This window comes from Mirounga leonina, unplaced genomic scaffold, assembly GCF_011800145.1.
Source record: "Mirounga leonina isolate KUSES-001 unplaced genomic scaffold, KU_Mleo_1.0 Mir_54, whole genome shotgun sequence".
Taxonomy (NCBI): Eukaryota; Metazoa; Chordata; class Mammalia; order Carnivora; family Phocidae; genus Mirounga; species Mirounga leonina.
Genome location: NW_023270812.1, coordinates 11,599,342 through 11,627,258, shown reverse-complemented (window position 1 = coordinate 11,627,258; position 27,917 = coordinate 11,599,342). Strand labels below are relative to the sequence as shown.

The following is a 27,917-nucleotide window of genomic DNA, read 5'->3' as shown; positions in this document are numbered from 1 at the left end:
GAATATGATGTTTTTTTTTTTTTAAATCGTGCTTGACATTTTCAGTGGACAATTAGTTTTGGTCAGATGGACATGAGTTGACGTCAGCAGAGGCCCGTTTGGGGGTGGGGGGAGCCTGTGGGGCTGCCTTGGTGCAGAGAGACCAGCTCCTGCCCCCACCCTCACCTCCCCGGGTGCCCCGTGCTCACCTGCCGCTCCGCGGGTTCTGTTTCTGGTTTGCGAGTCGGTGACAGTCCCCCAGGCTGCACTCTGTAGAAGGGACAGAGTTGTGGCCGCCGTGGTGGACCCCGCCAGTGAGGGCAGGTTTCCCGTAGGAAACTTCACTGTCATCTGTCTGTGTGCGGCGTTTCCTCCCCTGTAACTGCACTTCCACAGACAGCCCTGCAGCAAGCACCGCCCACTCCGCATCCCCAGTCCAGACGCACCTGCCACGTGCAGGGCTGTCCTCCACCCACGCCGTGCTCACCGCCCCACCTGTGGTCCAGTCCATCCCAGACTGCCTCTTGGGCCTTCTCTGCTGCCTTCCCTGCCTTCCTGGGGACGGGCACGGACGCCTTCTTCTGGGGTCCTTGCTTCCAGGCCTACCCTGCCAGTGTCCGCCCCCCATCCCCACTACCGGCCCGTGCCAGCCCACACTGTGGAGGCAGGCCCTGTCTGTCCCAGCACGGGGCGGGGGGCTGTGTGCTTCCTCCAGATGCCGCTGTGCACGCGTCCCCTGTTTGGATGCGCTCATTTAGTTCAAGACACTTTCCAGTCTCACTGGTCCGTGGGTTATCCAAATGTGTGCTGTTCTGTTTCCGAATATGCGGGGTCTTTCCTGAGATCTTTCCTTATCGGTTTCTCCTTTAACGACATGTGGAGAACATGCGTGGTGTGGCCTGAAGCCACTGAACTGGGTTTCACAGCCAGGGTCTGCTGGGGCGGACGGGGCTGCTGATGTCTGTGTAGCCAGGTGGACTTTGCTGATTGTATCTTTATCAGCTGCTAAGAGCAGGCTCACGGTCTCTCCGTCCAGAACTGTGGGTTTTCTCTTTCTCCTTGTAATGCCAACAGTGTGTGCCGTTAGCACTTGGAGGCTTGCTTGCTAGGTCAGGAGCGTTCTGTTCTCTGGGCGAGTGCGCCCCTTCGCTCTCAGGATCTCAGGAAATGGCCTCTTTATTTGTTTTGAAATATGCTTTGATATAAAGATAGCCACTCCAGCTCTTTCCTGATTAGTGTTAGGATAGTGTTTTCTGTTCTTTTCCTTTAACCCACATGGGTCATTTATTTGAAGTGCATTTCTCATAGGTACTTATTTTTTTTCATTCTTTTATTTATTTATTTTTTATTCATTTATTTGACACAGAGAGCGCACGTGTGCGTGAGAGAGAGACAGAGAGCACAAGCAGGGGGAGTGGCAGGCAGAGGGAGAAGCAGGCTCCCCGCTGAGCAAGGAGCCTGACGCAGGGCTCCATCCCAGGACCCTGAGATCATGACCTGAGCCGAAGGCAGCCGCTTAACCGACTGAGCCACCCAGGCGCCCCGAGTTTTTTTCATTCTTTTAACCAATTTGACTATCTCTGCCTTTCACTTGGTCTGTTTTGACTGGTTCCATTTGATGAGATTATTATTATTTTTAAAGGTTTTATTTATTTATTTGAGCGAGACCGAGAGTGAGAGAGAGAGAGAGAGAGAGAGAGCACGAGCAGGGGGAGGGGCAGCTCAGAGCCTGACATGGGAATCAATCCCAGGACCCCAGGATCCTGACCTGAGCCGAAGGTAGATGCTTTACCAACCAAGCCACTCAGGCGTCCCCCATTGGATGAGATTATTGGTAAGATCATGTTTAAACCTCTCGTCTTGCTTACCTGTTTTATATTTGCCCGTTTGATACTTGTTTCCTTTTCCTGCCTCCTTTCAGCTTAAGTAGGTACGTTTTGTTTTGTTCTTCCATGTCTTCACTTTTCCCGGCTTTCGTGTGCAACTCCTTGTTTTGTTAACTTGAGAATGCGCACAGGGGCCTGGAGCATGGTCACCTCCCGTGGTGCAGCTGGGGGCTCGTGGTGGCGGCCTCGCAGCTCCTTGTAGTGTGTGTCACTTGTCCATATAGTACTTGGTTCATTTTGTTGCAGTGGGTAGCTATCTCCTACAGAGTCTTAATAGCGGTGAATCCTATGTATTTGCCATGTCATCCCACATTACACTTTTGGAGGATTGATTTTCTTATCTTTACAGTTTTTGAACTTTATGATCTCTGTGATTCTCCAATCGATTTCTTCTCCACGGAGAGGATTGGGACAGTGCAGGACTCCAAATATGCGTGAGTGTGCATGAGTGTGCATGTGTGTGCGTGTGTATGGTGGTTTCTGTATCTGTGTGTACATAGTCTTCATTTTGTGTCACACAAAGCATGTATACATGAAACACATGTGCAGATGTGAGGTCGCCTTAGTGATCCTGTGCGTGCTGGACTGGCGGCTGAGGGCTGCAGTGCGACCTCTGCATTCAAACCCACAAGGCATCGACTCAGTTTTCATCTTGCCTCTGATGCCAAGGATGCTTTGCTCCCCGCATGCGGGCTGCAGTGGATTTCATTTAGAATATCCTTTCTTGCCTACACACCCATGACTGATTTTTTATCTGGAGCCAAAAAAAGAAAAAAAAGGTTTGAGTTCAGTGTAACCATTTACTTGTACTTTAATCACACCCTCAGGAAGTGGGAACTGAATTATCTTCCTAGTGCAGATAGGGAAACTGAGGCAGAAGAAGCTGACACGCTTGAGTGCCATGGTGGGCTGTACGATCCGCACTCCATGGAGCTGATGTCTGCTGCCCGGTGTGCCCGGCACTGCATACCCACGGCGCCGTGTGAGGATGCAGACAGAAGTCAGGGTGCCCCCAGGGAGGGGCCCGAGAGACGAGGGCCTGGAGTGTGCAGCGGCAGAAATGGGAGCAGAGACCACACTCTACTGCTCAGGGAGGCCCGGGCATGCGGAGTGTTTTCCATCATACACTTATGCCCCAGAACTGAATTCTACCATGAGATTTTATTCTATGGGAGGCAGGATGTTTTTCTATTTTTACTGATGTGGCAATAACACTCTTTTTTTTAGCCACTGAGTACTTTCAAATTTGTCTTCGTCTATGATGCTCTAGTTCTGAAGCTCGTGTTATTCCCAGATATTTCCTGCCCACCTCCTCAGGCCACATCACGAAAGCTAATTTCATTCCTAAGGACCTCGGAGTCTAAGCACCTTCCTTTTGGAAAATGTTCTGCAGATTCTAGCAAAGTCAACAGCGAAGCCATAAATTTAAATGGAACACAGACTAGAGGATTAAAGCCTCTGCTTTCATCACATTACTTATTTTAATATTCAAGTAATTTTCTATAAAAGTCAGAATATTGTACTAGAACTCAACCTTTCACTGTAATTCAGGTGTAACCTGTCCAGGTGATAAATTAAGAAGATGAAACATAAATAGGGCATTGGTTTCAAGTTCGGGCTGCTGACAGAATTTGTTGGGCAGAAAGGCAAGGAGGCTGAGCTATGAAAGCACCTGGGTCTGTCAGGGCTCCCCGGCATGTGGAGAGTGCCCTGTGATCTGTGTGCCAAATGGAAGACCACCAGCATGCACGGTTGGTAGCAGAATTTACTCCAGGACCCAAGGGCGAGTGACTTCCCTCTGGCCAGCAGTGGTCAAGATGAACAGCCTGTTTTGCTGTAGATTTATGGCTCACACACTCTGGGCAAATACTGCATCTGTTTCCACTTGTGCTGGGGAATGCTGGTGTGCAAAATGTGCTTGCATCGGGGTCTAGTAGAGTGTTTCTGGAAATATCAGGGTATTTTGGCCCCTATCCTGGATGTTCCACTTTCACAGATGCACCGAAGAGGCTGGAAATGTGAACTTTCACAAGATCATCGGGTTTTGGTGCAGTTGGGCCTCAGATCATGCTTGGAGAGAGTCTGCACCAGGTTATCTATACGATTGTCACTGCTGTTAGTGTGCATTTACGCCCATGATACTGTCCAGTGCAGAGAGCAGCAATGAAACCATCTCAGATCTACTTCTGACCCTCATCCTGACCATCTTTTAAGTTTGTGAAGGGTTAAAGCAAGGTATTTTTTTATACTTTGATACTTTTTTTAAAGATTTTATTTATTTATTTGACAGAGAGAGCAACAGCGAGAGAGGGAACACAAGCAGGGGGAGTGGGAGAAGCAGGCTTCCCGCAGAGCAGGGAGCCTGATGCGGGGCTCCATCCCAGGACACGGATCATGACCTGAGCAGAAGGTATACGCTTGACGACTGAGCCCTCCAGGCACCCCAATACTTTGATACTTTTAATCAAAACTAAAATTTTTTGAATAGAATTAAAAAGGCAAGATTGAAGGTGGAGGCTGAGGGATGTGTGTTCTGAGTCACGTCGGAGGCCGGCCCTGCCCCTCTCGTAGACGGGCGGTGGTCCCACTCTCTGTGGCCTGGTGCACACGCCCCTGGGACCCACACCCCAGAGCAAAGAGTGTCCCAGCGTCTGTCCCAGAGACCGGTCTGTCTTTTCTAGAGTGCCGTGGCAGTGGGACCTTCATCCGTGCCCTTAGGTGTCCTGGTGGGCCCTCCTTTATGCGGTAGAGAGCTTTTCTGTTGGGTCAGCCAAGCAGGTTCTGGTGTTTCCAGTTCGGGTGTTCATGGCTAAAGCTGCTTCTGGTGCAGGTGTCTGTGTGGAGACATGTTTCTTTTCTCCTGAGCAAGCGGATGGGAGCATGGCTGCCAGGCGGGCTCACGCTCAGCATTGAGAACCTGCTCCTACTTTCTAGAGCGGGTGCTGTTCATACACCGCCCCCCTCACCGGGACTGCCCTATTTCTGTAGTCTTTTTAATTTTAGCTGTTGGGGTATTTTTATTGTGGTTTTAATTTGCATTTCTTTAATAATGACTGATATTGAACACTATATCATATGATTATAGGCCTATTTTTAACTGTTCATTATTATCGAGTAGAACTTTTTATTTATTATTATTATTTTTAAAGGTTTATGTATTTATTTGAGAAGAGAGCGTGTGTGTGTGCATGAGGTGGGGAGGGGCAGAGGCGGAGGGAGAGCAAATCCCAAGTAGACTCCACGCTGAGCATGGATCCCGACGCAGGGCTGGATCTCACCACCCTGAGATCATGACCTGAGCTGAAATGAAGAATCAGATGCTTCACTGAGCCAGCCAGGCACCTCAGGTTGTAGAACATCGTACATGTATTGCAAATATTCCCCCTCATCTGTGGTTTGCCTATTTGGGTTATAATATTCCTTAATGAACATAACTGTTGAATTTTTATGAGGTGCGAATTTTACTTTGTGGCCTGTCTGAAAAATCTTGCCAACCCAAAGCCTGCAAAGATATTCTCTATGTTTTCTTCTAGGAAGTTTATTGTTTTTATTCATACTTAGTGGTTGATTCAGTGGCATCAGCTGCCTGTGTTCCCTGACGGTACGTGACCCTTCAGTCCTGCAAACACACGGTCTCTTCCATGTGGTTGTGGTAGTGACGTTTTCTCTTCGCTGGCTGACTCTATTGTAAGAATACTTAGTGTGTAACGCGCGCGGCATACAAACTGTGTTAACCAGTAAGGCTTCTGCTCAATGGTAGCCTATTAGTTGTTACGTTTTTGAGGAGTCAAAAGTTATGTGTGGAGTTTTGGCAAGCAGGGGTTGGCATCCCTAACCCCCACATTGTTCAAGGATCAACTGCATTAGCAAAAACATAGCATCCTAACACATTTATTCCTACAATTTCTGTGGGTCAGGAGTCTGGGCGTGGCTCAGCTGGGTCCTCAGGTCAGGGTTTCGGACGGCTGTGGCCGAGCTATTGACCAGGGCTCCTGCTCATCTGAGGCTCTCCTGGGGGCGGATCTGCCTCCAGGCTCATCAGCTTGTTGGCAGGTTCTGGATCTCTGTGGTTGTAGGACCGAGAGCCTCAGCGTCTTGCTGGCTGAGGACCAGAGTCCCCTGCCACTCCCTGCCAGGCTGGGTCCCCCGCAAGGCTACCTGCTCCATCACTGTCCACAAGGGCAGAGACCCCAGCGGGACAGTGCTGCAGTGTCTGTGTAAGTGTGTCCCGCCGCTGTGCTGGGGGTCCAGGGCAAGTCCCAGCCCACCCATGCCCGGGGCCGGCACGACACGTGTCTGGCCTGCACATCCTTCTTGAACTAACTGAACTAATTCGGGGAATAGAGAAAAGTAGGTCAAGATTCATTTTTTTCTGTGCAAATATCTATTCACTCTAGCAATACTTGTTAAAATTACTTTTCCACTGAATTTTACTGGTGTCTTTGTTGCAAATCAATTGACTTTATAAGTGTGGGTGAACTCTCTCCTGCCGCCCACACCTCTGCCCCAGGGCTCCGTGCCCAGCCCAGGGAGCGCCCTGTTCCGCTGTGGACTGCCGTCCTGCGCCCTTGTTCCCCCTCTGGAATGCGTTTTTACTGCCCCGTCGGTATCCAAACACTTCAGTCTCCTCAGCGTTCAAATGCCATCCTTTGTGAACTTTCCCTGAAGCCCAGTCAGCCTCAGATCCCCCAAGTGTGAGCAACGGGCTTCAGAGCCCCATGTGAAGAGCGCACAGGGTGCTGCGTTCTCAACTTCCCAGTTCAGATGGGGCAGCTTTTGCCCTGGAATCTGAGTTCCTTGGGGTGGGTGGGGAGGTTTGTTTTTATTCCTAGAAGTCGGTCTGACCACCAGTACAGAGCAGATCGATGCTTGCTGAATGCTGGTAAAATAAATCATTCTTTTATTTCTAATAGCTTTATTCATTTCCACATGCCTAGAAATTACAGTATTTTTCAGCTGAAATGCAAGTATTTCAGAGTATTTATCTTGTGGAGGCAGAAATGCACCTCAACACATGGAGGTCTACAAAACTCATCTCTGAAGTCAGTGTACTTAGAAAGCCTTTGAAATAGTAAATCATTAGAAGCAGAGTGAGTTCTGTGTGTAAAATGCACCGCTTGGGAAGTAGAACTAACCTTCCTTGGCGACTACGTCACATCAGATGACCAACGCAGAGACTGTGGTTCAGCCACCCCCACCACAGAAACGGGACCTGTGCCAAAGATGCCGCATGTGAATGACACTCATTTTGCAATTTGGGATCTTCCGACGCTTACGTTTTCTAAGGATATACACTGTTTCGGGGTTTTCAGTGGGATACCCCCACACCGTTTTAGCATTTAAAAGGGCATTTTTCCAGTAATGTTTGTGTAAAGATGCATGAGTCCACAAGTGGGGCCATTAAAGCACATCAGTGACTTACGGGCAAACGGCCAGCAGGTTGCACATCTTTTTTGTATTTTCTTGGTCAGAGGAATCGCCGGTGTTAGTTGGCACACCCCTTCTTCTCGCACAAACTGTCAAGTGTCCTTTAGAAGGCCGCACATGTCCCAGCTGCCATTCGTCTGTCCTGCCAACCTGCGAAGTTCTTGCAGGCCTTGAGGTTGAAGGAACGCGTGGGTCAGGCCGTGACCCACCACACACTTCCAGCCTCAGATACACAGACTTTGCTTTTGAGTTTGAGATTTCCTCAGCTCGGAAAGAGCATTCACTCGGTGATTGCTTCGTTTGTTCAGAGAATTAGGATTTGTTTGTTCATGTTCCATTGGAACAACAGCTTTTTGGAGCTGGAAGGGACATGAGGGGGCTGGTTTTTCTGTTCCTGGACCCAGAGTGTGGTGAGGCTCATAGCACATTCCTGCCATCTGTCCTCTCGCCGAGACCTGTGCCTGCTGTCTGGCCACACCTCTGGGCTCTGCGGCGCATCACCGGAAGCCTGACTCCTGATGCCAGGACCATGCGACCCAGGACCGGCTCTCATCAGCAGGCTCCCTGCACATAGCAGCGCCGCTGTGCCCCCAAGAGCACAACCACGTCCTGCCATCCGCAGAGCTTGTCTCCAGTGCAGATGCGGAGGCACCCATGGTGGCCATGGCTCTGATCACACGTTGTCCCCGGAGTCTGACGGGTTTCTGTTTGAGCTAGCAAATGCCGAGCTTGAGGGGTACCAGTTATCTGCCAGCAAAGATATTCCTATGCTGACTATTGACAGTTCTGTATCAGAAGTGGGAACACAATAAATTCTCAAGAGTATACACTCTAAAGGGACTCGAGGTGTTCTACAGCATCTGTTGCGGCAAACTCCCCACCTGCCGGTTATTTTTAAAGCAGTGATGTCTGGCGGCAGGGTGGCTGGGGAAAGAGGTGTGAGGAAAAAAGACCTCATCAGGGAAGAAAAATGACAGGACATCAGATTCAAGCAAAAAGGGGCTCTCGTAAGAAGTACCAGAGGACGAGGCGGGAATCCTTAAGTGAGAATTCAGTGCTTTCCAGTGAAACTTGACTGTTGGCATTTATTCAAGCTGGGTGGTGTGGGTGCTTGCAGCCAGTAAGGAGTCTCCACGTGCCCCGGGCAGCCGTCTGCTTGGGGTCCTGTCCCCACCCACTGACCGTCACACGGATGTGTTCAGAGCCGAACCGAGGCAGGTACATGTGGCCTGGCCAGGGGAGTCCTACACACGGGTCCCACCCGCCGCCTGCCCTCAGCAACCCTGCACGGCCATTTCCACGCGGCTGTGTCAAGACACCAGAGGCCACTTGGTGCTCACACAACATGGGCACGTTCCTCCGAATTTCCGGGACAAGCACGTCAGCCTCGGAGGCAGAAGCCCCATGCACGCTTGGTGCTGGCAGTGTCTTTTCTCAGACTTACATCTGCGAGGAGGAACTGCCCAAGTCAGCTGCTGCCATTCAGTCTGCCAAACGGTGAAGCCCAAAACAAGGAGCCCAAATTTTCATGGGCCATGAGCATTCAGAAAAGGAAATAAACACAGTAGAATAAATTACAGAAAATTAGACTATAATTACCAAATAGTTTTATTAAAACAAGAATTAGAGACATCCGAATAAGCCACACAAAGTGATCACAAGTCTCTCTTCTCCCGACACTTGATGGCAGAGTCACAATATTGTTAGTGGGAACTACGGTGGTTGTTCGAACAAGCAAGCCTGTCTGGCTGCAGGATGTAGAGAAAGCTAGATTTGCCCAGAGGAATATTCTAAAGGACTAGTTAGCTGTTCTCAACGATGCCTTAGCATCACTACTGAAAAAGAAAAGAGCCATGAAATGAAAAATAAATTCTCTCCTCCCAGTGGAAGGAAGGAAGGGAAAGGAAAGGAAAGAAGAGAAAGGAGGGAGGGAGGAAGGAAGGAAGGAAAGGAAGGAAGAGAAGGATGGAGAGAGGGAAGGAAGGGAAGGAAGAAATGAAGGAAGAACAGGGAGGGAGGAAGGAAGAAAGGAAGGAAGTGAAGGAAGGAGGGAAGGGAAGGAAGGAAGGGAGAGCAGGGAGGGAGGAAGGAAGAAAGTGAAGGAAGGAAGAAGGGAAGGAAGGAAGGGAGGAAAGAGCATGGAAGGAGGGAAGAAGGAAGAAAGGAAGGAAGAGAAGGAAGAAAGGGAAGGAAGGAAAGAAGGAGGGAAGAGAAGGAAGGAAAGGAAGGGAGGGAGGAAGGAAGGAGAGAAAGAAGGGAGGAGGGAGGGAGGGAAGGAGGAAGGAGGGGAGGAAAGAGAAATGCAACCACTGCAGTGAACCCAGACACCCTATTTCAAAGTGCTTTTCCTAATATCACGACTGGAGAAAGGAAGAGCGGAGGGTCCTCTGTGTTTAGATGTCACATGAACCCAGATGACATGACTGGCCTCTGCTCACATGTTACAGCAGTGGATCACCTTTAAAATAAGGACTTGCCAGTGTGTTTTCATCACCAGAGGACTGAAGATGCTTGGATGTGGACTGGAGCCTGTGACCACAGGCCGGTCCTGAGGGGGTTGCACACAGAGCGGGGTGTCAGGGATGGGCTGTCCACGGGCCGGTCCCGAGGGGGGTGCACAGAGAGCAGGGTGTCAGGGACGGGCTGTCCACGGGCTGGTCCCGAGGGGGGTGCACACAGAGCGGGGTGTCAAGGACAGGCTGTCCAGGGGCCGGTCCCGAGGGGGTATGCGCAGGGGGGCGGGGGGTGTCAAGGACGGGTTCCCCGCAGCATGCACCAGTCTGTGCTCTGGTGGTCTCTGTGGTGCTGTTCTGAGGGTCTTCTGCTGCCACTGCATCCTTTGCTAAGGGACCATTTGGGTTGGGGCCACCCGGGGCAGGGAGATCTGCAGACCTGGACTGGTTCTCTTTCAGAAATTGTAAATGGACCTTTTGCAGGTCTACAAAACAGTTACCATAAATGTAATTCATGGTAGACATCAGACACTCTTCTAGAAGTAATGGTTTATGTTTTAGTCTGTTTTAAATTTCTTCTTGATAATTGCTCCGACATTAGCTCCCAGTGCACAGACTGAACTTTTGGAATGAGGTGCTTGTAAGTTGAAACCCCTACTGGGCTCACTGTGGCACGAGGGGCTGCTGCAGGGTCTGAGCCCATGGGAGGCTTCCTGGGGTCAGTGCGTTGATGTCATCAGGCCACTGCTTCAGTACTCAGTGCCATTTTGGATCACTGTGTTCTGGAAATGCTTTCTTGAAATTTTTAAGCAATCATCATGACAACAGTGTTTATTTCTAACCAAAATATGGCTTCTGCCTGCTTCTGGAGTTGATTAACTAGAACTCTGGTCTCCACTGAGATGAGGTGTTGACTTTGCAGAACTGCTTCATAGGTTGGAAGTGGTGCTCCAGTTACACCCCGGAAAGTCGGGGGCGTGCCACGTGACTGCACCGCACTTCCGAGATCTGGCCTCAGTGCCAAGCCGCAGCCGGTGAGAAGCCACAAGGCACGCGTGCTGACTGACGTCCAGCTACCGATTTTAGCCTGACGGTTGCGTGTTACAAACAACTACTTCTGCGATAGGCGACAATTCTGCGTATTTTAAATTCCAGTAACTAGTTAGTAGTTGCACTGAAATGAGCATTAACACAAAATGTTAAGCATTTCCTTTATCGCGTATAAAACCGAATGCTTCTTCTCAACTGACTGCTTAGAGGTTAGTTGCGGTGCTCTGTATCCCACTGTGCTTCCCCTTTGGGTGAAAAGATTTAGAGCCTCGACATTGATGAATGAAAACACCCCACCGGAGAGAAGACACGTTGACCCCAGCTTACAAGGGTCTGTTTCACCTTCATGTTCTCATTTCATCTGCCACTTTGGGAAAACTACGTACACCTGTTAATTCAGGGTGAAGAATTCAGAAATTTTATTTAAATGACTCAATGCCAACTCGGATCATTTTGGAGCTGGATATAAATGGTGACAGAATGACGGTTCAATTACTCAGGGTTACCTGTCTGCTCACCTTGACGCGTGAGAAACAGCCAAGAGCTGGGAGGTAAATATGACAGTCTCAGCAGACGCAGTGGACACCATGAAGTATACGCACTCAGGGCACGTGCTAAGCCAGGGATTCTCTCCTAAAACTGTCCTCTTGATGCCGCAGCCCCTGCCCCAGGGGACCCGCAGAAGCTCCGCCCCAGTGCGGATGGAGCCCAGAAGGGCGGCACCCTCCCCTGCACGTGGGAGCCTCGCGGTGGCAAGCGGGGTGCGGCCAGCAGGTACATGCAGTGGCTATGTCCCGCAAGGCTCCCCGCCCTTGGCCCCACCCCCGCAGGGCTCCCGGCTCCCTGTCCTAGTGGCTCCTTCCCTCCCCCTCCAGGTGGGTGGCACCAGGCTGCTGGCCCTGGTCCCTCTGGGTGGGGCCACGGACACCCCGGGGCGGATGTCCAGAGCTCTACCCACGGGAGCCTCGTGGCCCTGCCTGGGTGTCCACCCAGCACGGGAGGCCAGGTTGTAGACCAGGCCACTGTAGAATCTGGAAGTGGCAGGATGTTGAGAAGAGAACGCTTTAAACTGGGCCTGACTGAGGGCACGTCTGCAGAGGAAATTGGATTCTTTCCCCCACATTTTACCCTAATGGCTGTGTGTGTGTCATCTGTTACCTTTAGGGAATCCATGTACACACACAGCCTCCCGCATTATGCACGCCCCCCCCACGGGGAGCACTTGTTATAGTCGTGAACCCACACGGACAGACGTGGTCACCCAGAGCCCACCATTGGTGTCGGATATTCTGTGGTTTGGACAGGTGTGCAGTGACAGGTACTCCCCACCACACTATCACACAGAGGGGGTTTCTGTGTCCTAAGAACCCTCTGGGCACCCCTCTCCATCCCTCTCCCAGCTCCAACCCTGGCGACCCCGTTGTTCACTGTCCCCATGCCTGCCTTTTCCCGAGTGTCATTCATGGAGGTGGGATCCCACAGCGTGTGGGTTCAGACCGGCTTCTTTCACTTAGTGATATGCGTGGAAGGTTCCTCCCTGTCTTTTTAGTGCCGAGTTACACTGTATTGTCTGGATAGTTTTCTTTACAGTGTCTATCCTTCAACTCTTTTCTTGTGTCACTGCCCTGGCAGAGAGCCTGACTAGAAGTTCAGGAAGAGGCCTCATCTGAAAGGAATTTTTCAGTACTTCACTGATAAGGATGACTGGTTTTTTTTTTTTTTTTTTTAAGATTTTATTTATTTATTTATTTATTTATTATTTTTTTTAAAGATTTTATTTATTTGTTTGACAGAGAGAGATAGTGAGAGATAGTGAGAGCAGGAACACAAGCGGGGGGGGTGGGAGAGGGAGAAGCAGGCTTCCCGCTGAGCAAGGAGCCCGATGCGGGGCTCGATCCCAGGACCCTGGGATCATGACCTGAGCCGAAGGCAGACGCTTAACGACTGAGCCACCCAGGCGCCCCAGATTTTATTTATTTTTGACAGAGAGAGAGAGCACAAGCAGAAGAAGCAGCATCAGAGGGAGAAGCAGGCTTCCTGCCGAGCAGGGAGCCCGACATGGGACTCGATCCCAGGACCCCGGGATCATGACCTGAGCCGAAGGCAGACACTAAATGACTGAGCCACCAGGCGCTCCAAGGATGACTGTTGATAGGGAACCATTACCGGCCCAACATGTTTTAAGTAGGAATTGGTGTTGAATTTTATCAAATGTTGTGTACATCCATTGAGAACATTTTTTTTCTTTTTTAAGATGTTAATGTGATGAATAGCACTTACTGATTTTTCTAGTATAGAACCACCTCTTATTCTTCCAAAACCCTCAAATTGGACATGATGTATTGTCCTTGAATAGTACGCTAGGTTATCAGGTCCAGTGATTTCTCCCACTTGATTCCCTTTTGTCAGGATTGTCTTTCTTATTCTAGGGGTGTGCCCTTCCATATGAACTGTAGAGTAAGCTGTGTCTACAAAAGTCCTTGTTGGGGTTTTCATAGGAATTGCATTAAACCCATGTATCTATCAATTTGGGGAGAGCTGACATGTTACTATGATGAGTCTTCCAACCCATGAATATGGTCTGTTCTTCTCTTTATGTTGACATTTGATTTCCTTTGTCAGCATATTGTGATGTTCAGTTTACCTATTCTGCATATGCTTTTAAAAGTTATTTCTGGTATATGATTTTCTTTAATTATAAATGATACTGTTTTTAACATTGGTTTCCACATGGTCATTATCAGTATATGAGATGAGATTGAATTTTGTGTGATGTGACTTTGGTCACATTCTAGGAATTGCTTTTTGTGGTTTGTTTTTTTGTGGATTTTTTTTTTTTTTTTTTGTAGATTCCTTGGGATTTTCTATGTAGACAATCATGTCATCTGCAAATAGGGACAGTTTTGCTTCCCCTGCAATATGCATGCGTGTTGTGTCTTACTCTTGACATATTGCAAATGTTGGAGCTTCCAGCATGGTGTTGAGTAGGAGCAGGCGTCCCTCCGTTCTCCCCAGTCAGGGAGCATTCCATCCTTCACGTTACATATGATGCTAGCTGTGGGCGTTTTGCTGATGCTGTCAAGTCTTCTTCATAAATTGCTTTTATCACAAATGTGTGTTGGCTTTTGCCAAATGCTTTTTCAGGATCAATTGATATCATGCAGTTTTTCTTTAGCTTGTTGATAGGGTGGACTGGTATTTTGACACTGTACAATGTCATGTGTCACTGCTGGAAGATCTGCTTAACTAAGTGGACTGTATTTTTCATGTGATTAATGCATGATGTTACAAAAACATGCATCAGTAGAGATCCATTCATTCACAGTGGAAGATAGACCAGCTGAAGTTAGTGGGTAACAAGAAGAAACACGCACTCATCATATTTCGGAGCAGCGTCAAAAGATATTATTCGCGATCATCTGAAAGGACTGTGAAGAATAGTTCCTCCATTCCAAATAGTCTTCAACCAAAACAACATACTGCAAGAGTCTGAATGCAGAAGCAGGTAGAACCCAGCTGTCTCCCATTGGGTTAGACATTGTGACATAACGATACTCATCTCACAATTTATTTTTGTTTTGAAAATTTGTTATTTTTCATAAAATAGGTTATTTATGTAAAAACATAATGGAATTATTATTGTTAGATGAATTCAAGTATAAATTTATTTTTATGTATTTTTTTTTTAAGTTTTATTTATTTATTTATTTATTTGACAGAGAGATTGGCAGCGAGAGAGGGAACACAAGCAGGGGGAGTGGGAGAGAGAGAGGCAGGCTTCCCGCTGAGCAGGGAGCCCGATGTGGGGCTCGATCCCAGGACCCCGGGATCATGACCTGAGCTGAAGGCAGACGCTTAACCCATCCAGGTGCCCCTAAATATATTTTTAAATTCTCAGTTTTAATTTATAATTTTCTAAATATTTGTAAATACAGTCTGTGTAAACAAAAGGTCTTTGTGGTTCTCAATAATAAATTTTAAGAACATGAAGGGATATTGAGACCAAAAAGTTTAGGAACTGCTACTTTATGATAGGATTGTTCTGCCTTTAAATAATTTCTTAGGGCGCCTGGGTGGCTCAGTCGTTAAGCATCTGCCTTCGGCTCAGGTCATGATCCCAGGGTCCTGGGATCGAGTCCCACATCGGGCTCCCTGCTCAGCGGGAAGCCTGCTTCTCCCTCTCCCACTCCCCCTGCTTGTGTTCCTGTTCTTGCTGTCTCTCTCTGTCATATAAATAAATAAAATCTTTAAAGAAAAAAAAAATAATTAGATTCATTTTGGAAAGATATTTTTCTAGAATTTTTTCATTTGCTAAGATTTAAAATGTATTGGCATGGAATTGTTTTCTCTTCCCATTTATTATTATTTGATTTTTACTATAATTTTAAAATTGTGATAGTGTTTAAAATTTATAGAAAAATTTTAAGAAATACATGAACATTCTATGTAGTTTTTATCAAGAGTAATAACAATTTTATTTTACATTATTTTTTAATTGACTTATTATTTATCCATCCCTTCCTTCTTAATCTCTGCATGTAGCTATTTAGCATTGTAGCTATTTAGCAAATTTCATAGCATGAAATTTGGCTAGTCCAAATTGAGATGATCTATAAATCTAAAGTACACATCAGATTTTCAAGACTTGGTACAATAAAATATAAATTTTTTATTAATTTTATATTGATTACATGCAGAAATAATATTTTTATATACTGGGTTAAATCAAATATCAAAATTAAATAATTTGTTTTTATTTTTTAGCGTGACTTCTAGAAAATTTTAAATTATACATATGGCTTGCATAGCATTTCTCTTGGATTGCATATATATAAATTTGTTTTTCAAAATCATCAACAGTATGTTGGAGAAATCTTCCCCTTTATGTCTGAACACATTAGGATGCATTTCCTAAGAACTATGACATCCTCTTACATACATAGAATATGGTTACAAAAATTAGGGAATCTGACATTGACACATCCAATCGGCAGTTCACTCCCAGCTCACAGTTACAAACCTTTATAATCTTTCCCATCCCGGGATGATGCATTAGTATATCTTCCTAGCTTCTCCTAACTGGACAGTTCCTCTGGCTTTCTTTGTTTTCCTTGACCCTGTTTTTTGTTTGTTTGTTTGTTTTTTTGAAAACCACAGGTCAATTCTTTCATAACATTTCTTCTTTATGATTAGTTGCTTTTTTGTCCAGACGGCCACGGAGGTGGTGTTCTTAGAACATCAGCAGCAATGTGATATTGGGTTTGTCCCGGTCACTTTGTGGACATTTGTAACTTGGCTAAGATACTGTAAATCAGGCTTCTTTTTTGTAAAGCCAGTATTTTTCCTTTCATAATTCATAAGCAGTTTGGAATATAAATATCCTATTTATTATCAAACTTTTGCCTACTAATTTTGGCATTCATTGAAGAACTCTGGCATTTTTGGGTAATTGGTTTTTAAAAAGAAGACGACAGACTTGAATAAGAAAACTGTTGAGGACAATCCCTATGCACCAGCAGGACTCACACGTGGTTTTCAGTATGTGGGAGCTAGACTGTGTTTACAGGCACGTGCGCATAGACCGGAAACCAGGAGCCCCTCACCAAACTGCAGGGTCCTACAGCCGAGCTAAGCAAACCCAGACGTGGGGCAGAAGAAAGGGTTGGGAAAAGAACTCTTTATAGGGAAAATATCTCCTTGTGGTTCAAGAATGATCTAAAGGCTCAGAACCTTAGCTTGTAGAAGGCAGGATGGCTGTCCCTAGGTCTTTAAAGCAGGATCCGGTGGAGGAACCCACCTGTCTCCTCGACCTCCGTATCACTGAATTGGGTCCAATGTTGGAAGTTTCAGAAGACTGATTTTAGCTCATTGTAACAGAGAGCTTTATAGTGGTTAAAGTGGCTTAAAGGACTACATTCTATTCACAAGGAGTTTCTACCCTAGGCAGGATGGGAGAGTGACCTGTCCCTGGGGACCTACAGGCATTTGACATCCTGCGACCATCAGGGTCCTGCCCCCATGCGTCACAACTTCAAATATTTTGTTATGGCAAAGTTTATGCATCTATTCAGCATAGAATGGGTCCCGAGTGCCCGAGTGCCCGTTGCTGGCTTCAGCAGCCGTTGCTCATGTCTTGATTTGCTTCCTCTCCCCCACCCCCAACACACACGCTGTTCTGGGAGAAACCCCTGGGAAGGTGCACTTTTGGCTGTAACTAATTCTTTATATAGTAATACCTTCAAAACTTAAGGACTCTTGGCCGTGCGTCTTGAAATAGCTTGTTGAGATGTGTCTGTATACTTGTGGCCATAGTTTTGGTGTTGATGCCCATCCCCCTGCTTCTCTCCATGCTTTCTAACACCTTAGTTCCCCCCTCCGTCTCTCACCTGGACCCCCCCCTTCCCCACCCTGCACCCAGATGCTCTTCCTAGAACACAAACTAGATGTCCTTCTTACTACTGTAGTCTTCCCTCTCCTGCAGGGGAGCAGAGCTTAGACCCGGCCCGCTTCCCGGCCTCCTCCGGCCTCCTCCCCATCCAGCAGGCTCCATCCCCAAGGGCACATTCTTCGGTTTCTCACTTGTTTCTGTTTCATACCAGGCTTTCCCATGTAGCACTTTTGCACTTGCCATTCTCCTGACTAGAATGATTTTCCAGAAACTCTCTCATGAATGGTTTCTTGCACTTCAGATCCTGGCTCACAAATTGTATCTTCAGAGAGAACTCCTCTGACCAATTTAATGCAGCCCTCCCACTCATTCTCATCTCTGTCCGGTCCCCTGTTTTATGTTCTTCATAGCACAAAGGTCTCAAAACACATCTTGTCTGTGTATGTGTCTGCTGGCTTATCAGCTGCTTCTCAAGTAGAATATCTGCCACATGAGACAAGTTTAATGCCAGGAAGGAAGATGTTAGGGTCTGTTTCTCTCCCAGTTACTAGGAATACCAGGGGGCACTCCAGGGAAAGGAAAGAAGGCAGGTAACCTGGACTACTCTCTGTTAACATGATGATAACCAACCTCCTGGTAGATGGACTCATGGTATTTCCTGGAGAGACGGTCTTTGCCTAAGTGATGCTTTTAGCAGGATGTCTTTGGATCAGAAATGCATATGGTAAATAAGTCTATGACCTATGGATCTGTGAGTCATGGCTCCCTAGAGCATGCCACGCAAGCTCTGCAACTAGCTGAGGTCAAAGATGGGGATGCCTCCTAATGGGACTGCTTGCCACAGTGGAACTGAACCTGTGCCTGACCCAGAGACTGGGCAGAGGAGGCATCTGGAGAGCTGCTGGGGTGTCTCAGGCCTCTGCCTTTCCTATGCCTCTGGATGGCTGTGTCCTCGGAATCACTGGTAAAATGTGGTCCTGGTAAGTGCTCTGATTGGTGTGGGTCTGAGTTACCATCTGATCAATTTGGTAGCTCAGCTGCCCAACCCCAAGCCTGCAGCAATGCTTGGCTCAAAGAGCATTTAATTAGTATTCGTTGCATGAATGAACACAATCATACATTTTGGGGAGGGGTAATGGAATTAAAAAGAGCCATATTTTTTATAGCATTTTTCTTCATTTTTAAGCAATCCATGTCAGAATAAGCCAGTTTTATTTGTTCCATACTTTATATGGGATCCTCAGATATCTAGAAATAGGCCCAGCTTTTAGTGACAGTAGCTAGAATCATGGTTCATAAAGATAACAGACACAATTTGGAAATGTTCTGTGGCTGTGTGTGCCGGCTGGTGGCCCACGTGGGGTCAGTGTGTGCTGACGTCACGCGGGCATGCAGCAGATGTGTTGTCAACAGCTTCTCCTTCAGGGGATCTCCAGAGGACCAAGCCCTCAAGTGAGAAATCCACAGCGGGTTCTGTCATTGGAACGGTGAGCACAGTGCTTCGTCCTTACTCCTTTGCAGCCTGTTTTGTTATTGGCACGGAAGATGACTTAATATTTTCCAGAGCTGACATCTTTCAGGCGTGCCGGCAGCTTCTGTAAAGTGACCCCTCGGTCCCGCCCCTTTACATGGACGTTCTCGGGGGACACGGTCTGGCCCTGCTGGGAGCACTGCTCCAGGTCTGAACTTCACTTTTGACCTCCTCTCTTGTCCTTCCCGTGCCTACCCAGTTCTGCATCCTGCCCACTTTAAGAGAGACAGGAAGTCCCCAGGTGTACATGGTCTTGGTTCAGGCAGGTAATGCACCGTTAGGTTAGTATACCACATTTTAAGGCTAGAGCACAGTTGTTTTAAGCTGTATTCTGTAATCTGGGCAACACTTTCTAAACCTCATTTCTCAGGATAAGGTGAACTCCTGGAAAATATCTCATTGCTTTTTAATTTTGCCTTTGGTTTTCCATGATTTATGTCTGATTGTAAAAGAAAGAAACTCAAAGTGGATGAAAGACCTCAATGTGAGACAGGAATCCATCAAAGTCCTAGAGGAGAACATAGGCAGTAACCTCTTTGACATCAGCCACAGCAACTTCTTTCAAGATACATCTCCAAAAGCTAGTGAAACAAAAGCAAAAATGAACTTTTGGGACTTCATCGAGATAAAAAGCTTCTGCACAGCAAAGGAAACAGTCAACAAAACAAAGAGGCAACCCACAGAATGGGAGAAGATATTTGCAAATGACACTACAGATAAAGGGCTGGTATCCAAAATCTATAAAGAACTTCTCAAACTCAACACCCAAAAAACAAATAATCAAGTCAAAAAGTGAGCAGAAGAGATGAACAGACACTTTTCTGAAGAAGACATACAAATGGCTAACAGACACATGAAAAAATGTTCATCATCATTAGCCATCCGGGAAATCCAAATCAAAACCACACTGAAATACCACCTTACACCAGTTAGAATGGCCAAAATGGACAGGGAAAGAAACAACAAATGTTGGAGAGGTTGTGGAGAAAGGGGAACCCTCTTACACTGTTGGTGGGAATGCAAGTTGGTACAGCCACTTTGGAAAACAGTGTGGCGGTGCCTCAAAAAATTAAAAATAGAGCTACCCTATGACCCAGCAATTGCACTCCTGGGTATTTACCCCAAAGACACAGATGTAGTGAAAAGAAGGGCCATATGCACCCCAATGTTCATAGCAGCAATGTCTGCAATAGCCAAACCATGGAAAGAGCCAAGATGCCCTTCAACAGAGGAATGGATAAAGAAGATGTGGTCCATATATACAATGGAATATTACTCAGCCATCAGAAAAGATGAATACCCAACTTTTACATCAACATGGATGGGACTGGAGGAGATTATGCTAAGTGAAATAAGTCAAGCAGAGAAAGTCAATTATCATATGGTTTCACTTATTTGTGGAACATAAGGAATAACATGGAGGACATTAAGAGAAGGAAGGGAAAAATGGGCGGGGGGAATTGGAGGGAGAGATGAACCATGAGAGACTATGGACCTGAGAAACAAACAGGGTTTTAGAGGGGAGGGGGGAGGGGGGATTGGTTAGCCCAGTGATGGGTATTAAGGAGGGCACGTACTGCATGGAGCACTGGGTGTTATACGAAAACAATGGATCGTGGATCACTACATCAAAAACTAACGATGTATTGTATGGTGACTAACATAACATAATAAAATTAAAAAAAAAAAAGGAATTTCTAAAGATGAGTCTATTTTTTCTCTGTGTTGCTGATTTTAATTTTTTTTAAATTTTATTCATTTATTTTAGAGATAGAGTGAGTGAGTGGGGGGAAGGGCAGGGACAGAGGGAGAAGCAGACTCCATGCTCGGCCTAGAGCCTGATGCAGGGCTCGATCCCAGGACCCTGAGAACATGACCTGAGCTGAAATCAAGTCAGACACTGAACCGACTGAGCCACCCAGGTACCTCTGTTCCTATTAGCAGTTGGTCCCAATTCCCACATCCCAGACCCCTGGCAATCACTGATCTTCCTTCTGTGTCTTTGGATTTGCCTGTTTTGCATATGTCATAGAAGTGGAATCTTACGATAATGTCCTTTGTGCCTAGTATCTGTAGTGTAATGTTTTCAAGGCTCATCCATGTTGTACTATGTATCTGCACTTCATTTCTTTTTGTGGCTGAGGATGATTTCATAGTATGGATAGCCCACATTTTGTTGATGATTTTTTGGATTGTTTCCACTTTTTGGCTACAGTAGATAATGTTGACTGTGAAGATTCAGGCACATTTTTTTGTCTAAACATATCTTTCAGGTCTATAAGTTCTCTCTTATAGACCTAGGAGTGGAATTTCTGGGTCATATGGTAATTCTATTTTTAACTATTTGAGAAGCTGCCAAAATTATATGGTGGCTGCAGTATTTTAGATTCCCATTAGCAATGTGTAAGGGTCCTGATTTCTCCACATCTTTGCCAACACTTATTTTTGATTTTTTTTATTATAGCTATTCTAGTGGGTGTGAAGTGGCATCTTGTGGTTTTGATTTGCATTTCCCTAATGATTAATAAGTGAATATCTTCTTGTGTGCTTGTTGGCCATCTCTATGTCTCTGTGTCTTCTTTGGAGAAATTCTATTCAAATCTTTTAGAGAAACTCTATTGAAATACTCTGCCCATTGTTAATTGAGTTATTTGACATTTATTATTTAGTTTTCTTAGTTCTTTATATGTTCTGGATGTTAGACCCTCATCAGATATGTGACTGGCAACTGTTTTCTCTCATCCTGTGGGCGGTCTTTTTACTTTTTTTATGGCATCCCTTAGCACAGGAGAGTTAATTTTCCATAGGATGGAAGGTAGGGGTCCAAATCCCTCCCTCCCCTTTTTTTTGCCTGTGGATATGCAGTTATTTTATACCATTTGTTGAAAGAATGATTCTTTTCCTTCACTGAATAGTCTTGGAACCCTTGTTAGAGGTCAGTTGACCATGGATTATAGGTGTATTTCTGGACTCTCAGCTCTACTCCATTGTTTTTTATGTCTGTCCTTATGACACTGCCATGCTGTCTTGGCTAATGTAGCTTTGTAGTCAGTGTGGAAAGTGGGAAGTGTGAGTCTTCCAGCTTTGTTTTTCTTCAAGATTGTTTCGGCTATTCAGGGTCTCGTGCATTTCCATGTGAGTTTTAGGATCAGATTGTCTTTTTGTACGTACAAAAATTTTGATAGGGATTACACTGAACCTATAATTGAATTTGGGGGGTATTGCCATTATAACAATATTGTTTTCCATTTTATGAATATGGGATGTCTTTTTGTTTATGTAGATCTTATTTAATTTCTCACAACGTTTCATAATTTTCATTGTAAAAGTCGTGCATATATTTTGCTAAATTAATTCCTGAGTATTTTACTCTTTTTGATGCTACTGTAAATGAAATTATTTTCTTAATTTAATTTGAGAATGTTCACTGCTAGTGTATAGACATGCAATTAACTTTTGTATGTTTATCTTGTATTCCACAACCTAGCTGAACTAGCTTATTAGTTATAGTAGTTATTTTTAATGGATTTTTTTAACTTTCAATATGTAAGATCATGTCATATGCAAATAGAGATAGTTTTATTTCTTCCTTTCCATTTTAGATGGCTTTTATTTCTTCTTCTTGTCTAATTGCTCTGGCTGGAACCTCTAGTACAATGTTTTATGGAAGTTATGAAAGCAGATATCCTCATCATATTCCAGATCTTAGGGGAAAGTTTTCAGTTTTTCACCATTAAGTGTGACCTTCGCTGTGGTTTTTTCATAAATGGTAGAGGAAAGTCTCCTCTGTGCCTAGTCTGCTAAATGTTTTTATTATTATCAAAGGATGTTGCATATTTTCAATTTTTTTTTGTATCTGTTGAGATAATCATATGTTTTTTATTCCATTGTTACAGTTTATTGCATGAATTGATTTTTGTGTGGCCTACTAACCTTGCATTTCTGGGATAAATCCCACTTAATCATAGTGTATAAGCTTTTTATATGTTGCTGCATTCAGTTCTTCTGTATTTTGTTGAGGATTTTTGCATCTGTATCTGTAGGGGATATTGTTCTGTAAATTTCTTTCCCCATCGTATCATTGCCTGGCTTTTGTATCAGGGAAATACTGGTCTCACAGAATGAGTTCTGAAGTGTTCTTTCCTCATCTGTTGTGTGGAAAATTTAATAATTATTGGTATAAATCCTTCTTTATATTGTCAGCAGAATTCAGCAGTAAAGATATCCAGTCCTGAGTGTTTCTTTGTTGGAGGTTTTAATTATCATCACCATCATCATCATCACTGACTCAATCTTCTTAACTGTTATAGATCTATTTCTTCTTGAGTCAATTTTGGTAGTTTGTGTGTTTACATGAATGTGTCCATTTTATGTAGGCTATCTGATTTGCTGGGACACCATGGTTTGTGCTGTCGCTTATGATCTTTTTATTTCCTTAAAGTCAGTCATAATGTCTCACTCCTGATTTTAGTAACTTGTGTCTTCTCTTTCTTTTATGCATTGTTTGCCCATCAACATGGATGTATAGTTATTATTTATACTTATTGCTTTATGCATCTATCTTTTAGATCAGATTGAAAATAAAAGGAGCTACCAACAAAAGTTCATTTATGCTATCTTTCGTATTTACCTATTTAGTTACCTTTGCTGGTGTTCTTCATATGGACTTGAGTTATTACCTGGTTTCTTTCCATTCATCCTGAAGGGCTCCCTCCAGCATTGGTTGTAGGGAAGGTCTGCTAGCAACACACCTTCTTAATGTTTATCTGGGGATGTCTTAATTTTTCCTATATTTTCAAAAGATAGTTTTGCTGGATATAGAATGATTGACTGAAAGATCTTTTTTTTTTTTTTTCTTTCAGCACTTTGTATATGACACCCTGCTGCCTTTTGAACTCCATGGTTTCTGATGAGAAATCCAAATGTTAATCTTATTTATGATCATTTGTACACAATGAATTGCTTATGTCTTGCTGCTTTCAAGATTGTCTTTTTGTTTAGTCTTTGGATCACTTCAAGTTCTATTAGCACGCAAATGGATTAGAATTCACAGTTGCACAATATTTGTTATGTAAGGCAGAGTATTTTAATGGTATATGGTTATTGCACGTCTCCTGATTATTGTCTCCCTGGAAATTTCAAATGACCGTGATGTGTGCCCATTTCCTACCATCAAAGGGAAGACATGATTAAACTGGAGAACATGGAGAAATTAGTGCTTGGACCCCCTCCAAGTGTAGCTTGTACAGTTGGGGCACTTCAGTTTTTAGCTCAGATAAAATACTATGCATTTGCTGAGAAATCCCAATTCCACTGGAAACAGAAAAATGTTGTAAAAACTTAAATGTGTACCGTAGAGTTAATGTCTGGAAGATTATGAGTTTACCAGCTTAGAAGATATTAGCTAGCATATATATTCCGATAGATACAGCACCTGAGGGAGGGTTTGGAGGCAGGCTAGGAAAGTGAGTGTTTCTCAAAGTGTGGTCCCTGGACCAGCAGCACCAGCATCACTTGGGAACTTGTTAGGAATGCAGATTCTCGGGTCCTCCACCCAGTCCTACTGGATACAAAAGTCTGGGGGGTAAGGCCCAGCAATCCGTATTTTAACTGGCCTTCCAGATGATTCTGATCACGAGAAGAACTGAGAACCACTGGTATAGCGGTTGAGGGAACTGGATGCTTCTCAGCCGTCTGTGTCCCGCTGAAGCTCCGGGGTTCCTTTGAAGACACAGGCTCTAACCGGGTAGGTCTGGGTGGTCCAGAAACTCTGCTTTCTAACAAACCACAAGGGGTGGTGATTGCTGCTGTCTGGGGCTGCCCCTGGGCTAGGGGCCTGCTTCCGTGCACTCGAGTCTGATCCCGGCTCTGCTGGCAACAGGCCCACCTGCAACACAGTACGCAAACCATCTGAGTCTTGTTTCCTTGTGAACGGAAAGGGAGAACGGTTGCGTCTGTGCCGTGGTGGTGGTGGTGTGCCTGCCTGCCTGTGGGAGGAGCAGCACGGATACTGGCTGCAGGGCTTAATACGGGTGGCAGCCGGCAAAGCAGGGAGACACTCCCAAAGGCAGCTTTTCTTCCCTGTCTCTGCCTGTGTCCTGACAATGAGCAGGTGATTTTCAGCTGGCTGGAGCTTGTCAGGACCTTAGGAATACTCTACAGTAACTTAACCAGCAGTATCGAGGCTGGTCCATCTTTGGGCAGTCTGGGCTTCTGCCAAGGGGGATTTGCTCAGCTGTAGCCGGCCGCAATCACAAGGAAGGCCACGTGCCCCTCATGATCCACAGGCAGGAGGAGAGCCCAGGAGTCCTGTGTTCCCTGACAGATGTCATGTAAGGATCTTTGGCAGATTACACAAAGAGTATAAGGTTTCACTTCCTTTGTAGAAAACGCTCTACTGCCTAAAATGATTGATATTCATAAAAGCCTTGAAATAATGTAGCTTGCGAGACATGATGCCTTCATCTAAGAAAGAGGTGTGCCGCGCTTCCCAGAATCACTATGGCAATATTCTGCTGCACAACGCAGTTGGACGAGTTTTGCAGTAAACAGAGGAATTTCCATTATTTAGATTTCTACCATTAATGTCTTACCACTCTTGCTTTATCACACAACTGTCCACTCATCTTGCCTCTGTCCACTCAGCAATCCATCCAATTTGGGATGCATTTCAAAGTAAATTTTACACGTCAGTATACTTCCCCGAAAACCTCTGTTTTCAGCGTACTTTTAACCTATTACTACCTTTTTGAACCCGAATTTTGTCCCCCTTATGAGCAGACCTTCCTTTTTAGTACATAGGAGCGCAGTGCTGTGCCAGGGACAGAATTAAAAATAGATGGTTTGGCTTTTTATTTTATGGCTTATTGGCTGGAGTCTTGTGCAAGGGCAGAGCTGATTGACAAAGGTTTCAACTCATGGCGAAAGGGTGTGTTAATGACCAGAGTTTGATTGGGAATGGCTGTGGGAATATGGGGCCGGCCCAGGAAATTACAGCACATATTGAAAATGTGAGCAAGCCGCATGCACTTGAAAACTTGCAGCTAACGTGGTTAAGCTTACATTTTCCTCTTCCAAGTCAAACTCTCTCATCTTCCTCTCAAAAAAAGGAGCATTAGTGAGGGGGTGAATGACAGGCTGTATGTCGGGGGACGCTCTCGGGAGCTGGAAAGAGTCCCGTTCTTCCCAGAAGTGTTTACGCAGCGGATGGGTGAGGCTCCCCCTGGTGCTGCAATGTCTGCACTGAGATGTCCTGCAACTCAGGGCCCTTGATCTGAACGGTTCTTGCTTTCCGGGAAGTTACCATGGGCCAGCTGCTTGCACAGCCCCTGAGTCTTCCTCACCTTGTGGCTGGGAGCCCATGAATTAGCCTCTGCACTCCAACACTCTGGAGGCTGGAGAAGCTCACTAACGGGACAGCCCAGCATTCCCAGCCCGCCCCTGCATCCTGGGGGCTGTGTGCATGGCCCGGCCACAGGGTCTTTTTCAAGGACACAGTGGAGGTAGACCTGTCAGATGTTGTTTGCTTGCCACGTGTGATGAGAGGTGGGCAGTTCATGGTGGGTCAGGGAGCCCTGACAATGTTCTGAACCCATAAAAGACACAGTTCAAGTACCGACTAGCTGCTGCTACCCACTAAGTTCTTCGCTGCCCTCCAAGAATGGGCCCAAGGTGTCCACACCCAAATCCCCAGAATCCATGAGTATGTTACTTTCATGGTAATGGGGAATTGAGACAGATGGATTAGGGCTGCCAATCACCTGAGCTTGCAGTGGAGACAGTCCTGGGTTATACAGGTGGGCCTGGTCTAATCACGGGTCCTGGGGAGGTGGGCAGAAGAGAAGGATGGGATGTGGGCTTCACAGGTGGGGAAGGGGCCGTGGGCCAACGACTGTGGTCAGCCTAGACGTGGGAACACAGCCCTGCTAACACTTAGCCCAGTGGGACCCACTTGGGACTTCTGACCCACAGAACTGTAGGATGCTAACCTGGTGTTGGTTTGAGCCACTAAACATTTGGGAGTTTGTCCTGCCAGCAGAGGCAACAGAGTGCAGTGTGGACGGGCCATGTCCTAGGGCCTGTGTCAGACTTCAGTCGTAGTGATGGGACTTTGAATGGGACAAGTGTTTAGGGTCTTGTCCTGCGGTCTCCTGTATTCATACAGCCAGGGGTCCTTAAGAGGCCTGGATCCTGCCCGCAGTGAGGGAGAGCCCAGCCACGTCCCTGTCCCCTTCTCCTCTGTACGTGCCACGTGCTCATGCCACCATCTCTCTCTCCCTGTCAGTGGGACTCCACACTCACTCGTCCATCCCCTGCCCCTCAGGTCCTGGTACTGCTGAGTATCTGGCTGGCTGTCCGTGGGTTTAGTCGTGGGCAAGTGTCAGGCTGCTTAGGTCCCAGACCCAAGCACATGGAGGGTGCTGCTCCGTTGACTCACCTCCTTGGCCAGCTTGCTGGGCGTGGCTGCGAGCGGTGATTCTCCAGCTTGTGTCCACCAGGCAGGGCTGTGTTAAGGCTTCTGGTGGTCACTGATCAGACGACCTCAGAATCCTAACTTCATCTTACCTGTGCATCCTCAATAATTACCCAACAGGACCTGGTGAGATAAAGGGCCAGGTGAGACCCCGTTAGTTCAAATTCACCAAGTAGAATATCCAGTGTATGTTACAGCCCCCAAGGAAAGTCTGTCTTCACCCGTCTTCGTGTACTTTGGCTGCTTGTCAGAAAGCTCACTGCATTTTCTTGTGTTGGCTACTTTCATTTTTGTTAAATGTCTTTGAGCAATAACTTCTTTCTCCTTGTATTTTGCTGATGGTTGGATTTGTGGCATAAAGAGTGCTGTTTATCTTGGCATAGTACCTGGCACAGTTGCTCTCTGTTGCGTGTGTTGGGAGTAGGTGTTGGTCAGTATTGCTAGGAAAAAGGAAACATAAGCAACCATCCCAGAATTCAGAGGCTTTGAATGACAACTGCTTGTCTTCACCAGCGTGTGGTTTGCTTGTCTGGGTCCATTGTGCTGGGGACGCTGGGGATGCTGGGGACACTGGGGATGCTGGGGACGCTGGGGATTCTGGGGATGCTGGAGACACTGGGGACGCCGGGGACTCTGGGGACGCTGGGGATTCTGGGGACGCTAGGGACGCTGGGGATGCTGGAGATTCTGGGGTTGCTGGGGATGCTGGGGACACTGGAGCTTCTGGGGA

General features: G+C 46.2%; 1 protein-coding gene across 1 annotated transcript in view; it reads left to right on the top strand.

Moving 5' to 3' along the window:
- The window catches only part of LOC118001825 (WD repeat-containing protein 27-like), a 109,625-nt gene that overhangs the window by 79,641 nt on the left and 2,067 nt on the right, over positions 1-27,917 (top strand). The window lies entirely within an intron of this gene.